Source organism: Copadichromis virginalis, linkage group LG9, assembly GCF_057382275.1.
Source record: "Copadichromis virginalis isolate Kocher_CV1m ecotype Utaka linkage group LG9, C_Virginalis_male_GT1.1, whole genome shotgun sequence".
Classification (NCBI taxonomy): domain Eukaryota; kingdom Metazoa; phylum Chordata; class Actinopteri; order Cichliformes; family Cichlidae; genus Copadichromis; species Copadichromis virginalis.
The window spans coordinates 17,601,876-17,608,303 of NC_140626.1; positions in this window are offsets into that span (position 1 = coordinate 17,601,876).

Here is a 6,428-nt window from a genome sequence, read left to right on the forward strand (position 1 = left end):
CCTCAATCTTAAAAATCAATCACCATAGTAAAATGCAGTGTGTTCAGAACTCTAATATGGAAACTAAAAGTGGTACAAAGACTAACATGTTTCTGAACTGGGGGGGAAATGCTGAACTGAACAGTCTGGGTCAATATTGTGTTTTTTCATAACCCTTTCATTTCCTTTTTAAGATCTCAAGGTTATCAACTTTACAGCCAGACAGTACCCATTAAGTATGCTTCAACTTTCTGATGATAGCTTAATAGATTCAAAGGTTTTCAGCTGAAAAGAAAAAAAAATACAACAAGCAAGGGGGGTGGGGTGTTTGTCTCCAGTCATGCATCAAGAGTCTGACAGATCAAGTAGATGGAAACTTAAATATGTATGGGCTGGCCTTTGGTCTGACACCTATAGAAAGACCATAAATAATGGATGAGGAATAGCTCCTATAGATTTATCTGTTTGTGGGATTTCTATTGCAACAAGCATTTGTATGAACTTGACACCATGAATGAAAGGGGAAAGTCAGCCTATTCCTGGTCTTTAGAGCATATGCCAGCAATTATGCTAACATTGCCTTAGGTACATTTTCAAAACTGCTGCAATTTTAAGCGTAGTCTTGATATGAATTTAACAGTCAGTCACTTGAAGACTATTAAAAGTTATATACTTACTAGTTGATTTACTATGAAATTGAATTGCCACAGTATCAGGTCTCGGGGATATTAATAGCCAACTCCAATCTTGTAAGTCATCATCAATCTTCCTATGAGTTCAACTGACAGTGTTTCCCCCTAATTTGCATATGATTACGCAGCTCTGCAAAAGGCGAAGATTAACTGCCAATCAAAGAGATACCTTAAGAGGACCTTTACCTACAGCGTGGCTAAACCATAAGAAGAATGGTCACCATTTCAAATCATGTGATGCTATTCTCTATGAGGAATTGCAATGGCCTTTTTAAACAGACAACATTAACACATTGGCTTCCATTTTATTATATTAAAGAGGCCAGCAGGAAGTCACCTTCGGCATCTTTTTACCCCCTGCATTTCAAAGTGGCTTCGCTGAAAAAAGCAAGTCAACTGTGATGTTTGTACACAATAGAAAGGAAAATAAAGACAACATGTACTTTCATGTTAATGAGCTAACTGTAGTACTTTTTTGAATGAGTGCATGGATAAGGCACCGCCCAGTGTGCAATTGATATAATATGCTTGTGGATGGATAAGTTCATAGCCTATGGCTACAGTGTGTCATGTACCACATCCAGCCTCCCAAGCTAAGTACCCATCAGTAATCATCTGATGCCATGTCCAATGTTTTTGGGGCTTCTAGTATAGCTGGTAGACTTTTTGATAATGTGTAAATACATATTCCAACCAAAGCATGCCATTCCATTTGCCAACTGTAATTGCAGACACATTTTGAAAAGCTAATTAAAAAGCTGTTCATTGTTAGACAATAGCCAATGTTTTGACACTAACATACAGGTAAAACTTTGTGTTGTTTTAACCAAAGTCTGCTAAAATTTAACTAGTTAGTACTACTTGAACTAACAATGGGGAGCAAAAGAACTTCTAGAAGAAGTTCCAGAACTCTTTTCCCTTTAGTACAGCTTCATATCAGTTTATAAAGATGATCAGTCTCCTAATGTTCATTTTCTCAAAATCCCATGTGTCATTTGCATAACACAGCATCATCAACATTCATAAAGGTGATAAAATATTTTTAAAAAGAGTGGGAGGGCACTATTAACTATAAGAGTGATAACTACTAATAACTGAGCTAATGAGGTGTTAACAATTGAAACAATTGAAACAGGTGTACCAGCAACCTAAAAGAGAAATTAAAATGCAAAATCACAGTGTGTAAGTGACAAGCTATGCCTTTACAAGAGGGTTACGTGCTGTCTGGGTTATTAATTGCAAAGATCATGGCTTCGATTAAAGAGAATTCAATACTGGGGTACACAGTGGTGCCTTATTTATTTGAATGAAAGCCTCCCAGTTATGCATACACCAAAAAAACCAAAAACACCAAAAGCAAAAAACAACAACAACAACAATTCCAAAGGTCCTCCGCCAGATTTAAAAGCTTCTGCATTAGAATCCTTCTCAATTAAAGCAAGTAGAACAAAAATAAATGAATAAATAAATTAAATAAATAAATAGCATAAAAGGCGGTGAGATAAGATGCTGTCAAACAATTATTCATAAAACGTCTTCACTAAATTTTGGATGATTTTAATAATTCAACCTCCACCTTTGCTTTGTTGTATTGTCTTGTGTTTTGTCAGGTTTCACAACACATATGGAATTTAAAACTGAACTCTTCTTTTATCTCTCACTGACCTCTTTCACATCTGTCCTATCAGTCCTGCGGCTGTCACCTGCAGCCTCCCTCAGGGACTGAGGATACTTGATTCTCAGGATTCTCTGCATTTCACACAAGGTCTTACTCAAACCTTCTCATTCTTTCAGCGGTTTATTCAGTACAAAAGGAGAAAGAAATAGATATGCAAAGAGATAATGATAAAAGCTGAAAGAGATGGATGGATTGACAGTAGAAATGGGACGGATTCAAAAGAAAACAAACAAACAAAAGAAGATCCCCCTTGTGTCTAGAAACGTACAAAATAAGCCATTTGAAAGAGTAGGAATGAAAAAAAATTCCATGCTGCCATGAAAATACTTCCATAGCAGTAATACCTTCATAAACAACATTTTCAGGGGCAAACTGGGGCTAAGCATTCAACATATTTCTTCACCTTAGGATTTTATGAGTACTCAAGTTTAATAATACTTATTAAGAGAGGAAAGCAGTCAGTACAGTTTATTTCTTCTTCCTTTTCAAATACTCAAAATTAAAAGAAAACATGTCTGAACAATTAAGTACCCCTACAGACTGATAACTAATTGGTACCTTTAATGTCCAAAATTAAAGGGGTGTATTATAACGAGTTAACTAAACATAATCTAGTTAACTAAATTAATTTGATCAGCCAGGAAAAGTTTAAACCCTTTTAAAGCACAGCCAATAATTTAAGGCCGTGTAATCTGTAGGAGCTGGTCTGCTCCTAGCTTTGCTAATTCAGTTGCACTGACTCCCCACAAATCATGCTCGAAATTATAGTCTTATTGCCTTTAAAACGGTTGCTTTGAAGATCAGGTGTTTGACCACTTGCAGTCAGTTTCCATCTTCAAACTGACTTTCATGCATCAGGCCAGTAATAAAACAGCAACAAGACAGTCAGCTGCTGAATGTAGTCAGCTATATCAAAAACAGATTGCATGTAGTTGGTAACAAGGCCCCATTCAGTCTCAAACTGATAGCAAGCTATCTATAAAAACAAGAAAAGAGATAAAAAGTGCAAATCTGCCAACATCTACGTACACAGATGTTCACATTTACAAAGTTCAGAACCAGAACTTTATAAAAGCAAAAAGTTGTCATTGTTGCTGCAGGATTAAGCTTTTACTGCTGACTACCTCTCGTCTGTAAAAGTAAGTCACATCTGCTCACACTGTTAAGATTTGTTCCTGTCACCAGCTCCCAGTGCATCTTTTAACACTCATCTCCCTCTGTTCCAGAGCTCCGTGTATCACATGCTTCCCCTTCCCCTGTGCATCTGACAATTCCCTGTGGCTTTCTATTAGTTGTAAATACTTCAGTGATTCCACCAATAAAATTTTGTTGGTTTTGAAGTTTGACTGTCTGTGTCTGGTTCTGCGTTTGGGTCCACATCTCGTACCGGCCTGCGGGCCCCATTGAGACTTTCAGGTATAATGAAGAGAAAACAGAGGTCCTTGTTTGTGCCCCTGACAGACTGGTGCCTAAGGTGATGGAAACTCTTGGTCCCCTTTCAACATATGCTAAAATCTTCTATCAGGAATGTCGGGGTAACTTCTGCCTCAGACTTAAGATGATCTTGTTAAAATTTTGATTCACTCTTCTCCTAGTAATACACTCTGAATTAGAAATAGTTGTTGTTACATCGATTTCCTCTTGTCTGGATTTTTAATATTCTTTTTTCACTTATCTTAACTTCGTGTTCTGTTGTGATGCACTCTACGGTATTCATTTAAAAAAAGATGCTATATAGATAAAATTTTACTTACTTAAGACACACATACTTTATACAATAATAATAATGGATTGGATTTATATAGCGCTTTTCAAGGCACCCAAAGCGCTTTACAATGCCACTATTCATTCACTCTCACATTCACACACTGGTGGAGGCAGCTACGGTTGTAGCCACAGCTGCCCTGGGGCAGACTGACAGAAGCGAGGCTGCCATATCGCGCCATCAGCCCCTCTGGCCAACACCAGTAGGCAAGTAGGGTAAAGTGTCTTGCCCAAGGACACAATGACCAGGACAGAGAGCCCAGGGATCGAACCGGCGACCTTCCGGTTACAGATGCGATTCCCAACCCCCTGAGCCACGGTCACCCTGTATACAACTATATATAACGCAAACCTCTTCACTAAGCAACTAATGCAGACTGAATTCCTCTTCAAATTTTACGCCGAGTGCTCATCCAGGAGCTGAATCCATTAATAGTCATGTATTATACAAGAGCCACAATCGCAAACACAGCTCTTTGGGGGAAAGTTTTCATATCTAACCTCCAGGACATATTGAATGAACGCACTGAAGAAACTATAGATTATGTAGCTGTTTGTGCATACAAAATTAAATTACAGCCAGTGGCAAGGTCTATATGATTAGTACACACTGGCTTCATTAAACTGTAATTAACCTGAATTATCTCTTTGAAAATAGGATATATTTGTCCTTCACTTCAAAGATCCTCATATTTCTTTCTCAAAAATGCCAAACAGACTCACTGACATTTAGAGGGGAAGGTGACGGGTCCCCATTCCCAGAAGAAAAACTGACAAAGTGCCTAGATAAGGGGTTGGGCCACCATGCTTCACTGCAGCTTCACTGCTGCTTGGAACTAGTTCTGGTCTCTGCAAGTTCAGTGAAAGGATTGAACAACATCCTTGTAACGTTTACTCCCTCATTTGAAATTTTGTTTATGGTGGTATAGCATGCTGCATAACAAAAAACAAAATCTCTTAGACATTCTCTTATCACAGATCTCTTTGCTTTAAAGGCCATTTTATGTGACTCACATCATTTTCTAACTTCTTTAATGAATCACTGACACCTCTTTCCAGCTTATCAGGATTGAAATGTTTCATCATAGGATAAAGTTGTCCTATATAATTTAATGAGATGGTGAGAAAGACAGAGTTGGTTGTTGCTGTTGGCAAACTGCTATAACTTATACCCACTAACCAATCACTAGGAATGCAGCTTTGTACAGTTTACAAATGTAATGTCTTACTCAGGTTTTTTAGATCTATGTTGGCCAGTGTGGCTTGCGATGAAATTATTAGTGTTAAAAAACACAAAGTGTATATATGCCTTTACAAATTTTTTATCAAATTGGAGGACAGAGTCACTTAATGTGGGACACTAAAAACCAGGGTAAAAATTAAGCCAGCTTAAAATATGAACCAGGTAGGGAAAATAATTTACAGATGCTATCCCTTTGGTAAATATTTCTTCTTATTAATATAAAACCGTGAAATGATTTTCTCTTTCTGACAAAAAGTCCACACAGCATATAACATTGACAAATGAAGAAGAAAGAAAAATTATATATATATATATATTTATTAGGGGTGCAACGATACTCGTATCGATATTGAACCGTTCGATACAGTGCTTTCGGTTCGGTACGCATATGTATCGAACAATACAAATTTTTTTATTTATTTTATCAACTTTTCTTCTGATATATGTGTGTATGTATATATATATGTGTGTGTATATATATGTGTGTGTGTATATATATGTGTATATATGTCTCGCTCATGTCTGCGGTAGGCTTGCTTAGCATAGGGGGTCTAGCCTTAGGACCCTTACTGGATACAGACGCCCCAGGCAGGAATCGAACTTGCGATCCAAAGGCGTGTAGTTTAACCACTACGCTATCCAGCTGCTATATGTGTGTGTGTGTGTGTGTGTGTGTGTGTATATATATATGTATGTATATATATATATGTGTGTGTGTATATATATATATATATATATATATATATATATATATATATATATATATATATATATATATATATATATATATATATATATATATATATATATATATATATATATATATATATATATATATATATATATAGCCAGTGGGGCAAAAAAGTATTTAGTCAGCCACCGATTGTGCAAGTTCCCCCACCTAAAATGATGACAGAGGTCAGTAATTTGCACCAGAGGTACACTTCAACTGTGAGAGACAGAATGTGAAAAACAAATCCATGAATCCACATGGTAGGATTTGTAAAGAATTTATTCGTAAATCAGGGTGGAAAATAAGTATTTGGTCAATAACAAAAATACAACTCAATAC